This window comes from Salmo salar, chromosome 18 (genome assembly GCF_965601325.2).
Source record: "Salmo salar chromosome 18, fSalSal1, whole genome shotgun sequence".
Classification (NCBI taxonomy): domain Eukaryota; kingdom Metazoa; phylum Chordata; class Actinopteri; order Salmoniformes; family Salmonidae; genus Salmo; species Salmo salar.
Window position 1 is genome coordinate 2,628,796 of NC_138308.1, and position 1,271 is coordinate 2,630,066.

The following is a 1,271-nucleotide window of genomic DNA, read 5'->3' on the forward strand; positions in this document are numbered from 1 at the left end:
ATATGGCAAGGATTGCACATTGTCTGTAAACTTTACCTTGCAAAATCTTGTCCCATCTACAATGTCCGTTCCTGGCCACATCCTCCTCTTGATTGGCGTGGTCGCCTTCACCTTCCAGCCTTTTAGTTTCTCTTCTATCTCCTCATCCGTAATGTATGCGGGCAAGTTCAAAAAGGACACCACCAGCTCATCGTTCCCTAGTTCTTTAGCCATGATTTGACAGTTCTTTATCTTTAGCCCGTCTATTAGTCTTTCTTTTCCATTTACATGAGACATTGTTACTTCATACTTATTCCCGTCTTTCATTCGACATCCCAGTATTGTTCCGCAAACTTCCTTTATTCCTCTCAGCAATTCCATCGTTGTTATTTTCCCTTCTCCACTTATTTCCACGTTCACCGTCAGTTCCTTCTCATATGTTCTTTTTTTCAGTTCTTCGTTTAACATTCTGATTTCACTGTTGTCCTTTCTCGTCGTCGTTTGTATTCTTGATGTCGAAGCCATGTTGTCCGTCCGGTTATTTTAAGCAATATCCCCCAAACAGCTCACGCTGATGGGGGACAATAGCAAAAACGTTTCACAGAAACTTCACTACAGTCACTCACAAACTTTCAAACTTATAAGTCAACTAGACCTCCAAAAAAAACGATATTCTCTCTCAAGCACTCAGACACCTGCTTCTCTTCCACTTCCTGAAACTCCAAAAAGGGGCGTGTGAAGCGAACGTGATAACCACTACACTACAGAAACTGCTGCTCCAATTAGCTGCAAGGAGTAAACCGAATTTTACAGATATTCATGGCACGTATTCGAATTTCCAAAATAAGGAATTAATGAAAATAACATCTTTGTTAACACTATGGTACCTACTTGCACGTGTCGAAGAGCGTTGTTTCCGCCCGGTTTCGAACCGAGGGACCTTTCGCGTGTGAAGCGAACGTGATAACCACTACACTACAGAAACTGCTGCTACATTTAGCTGCGAGGAGTAAACCGAATTTTACAGATATTCATGGCACGTATTCGAATTTCCAAAATACAGAATTCATGAAAATAACAATTCTTTGTTGAAAGTACAGCACCTACTGCACGTGTCAAAGAGCTCAGTTTCCGCCCGGTTTCGAACCGAGGACCTTTTGCGTGTTAACCTGTTGGGTCTAGGGGGCAGCATTTGCACGTCTGGATAAAAAAAATGTACCCGATTTAATCTGGTTACTAATCCTACCCAGTAACTAGAATATGCATATACTTATTATATATGGATAGAAAAC

The 1,271-nt window shown here is 41.4% G+C and overlaps 1 non-coding gene across 1 annotated transcript; it reads right to left on the reverse strand.

The window, feature by feature from the left end:
• Positions 1-890: 890 nt before the first annotated feature.
• trnav-cac (transfer RNA valine (anticodon CAC)) lies at positions 891-964 on the reverse strand. The gene has a single exon. It is a non-coding gene; the product is annotated as a tRNA-Val (tRNA).
• Between the last annotated feature and the right edge of the window lie 307 nt (positions 965-1,271).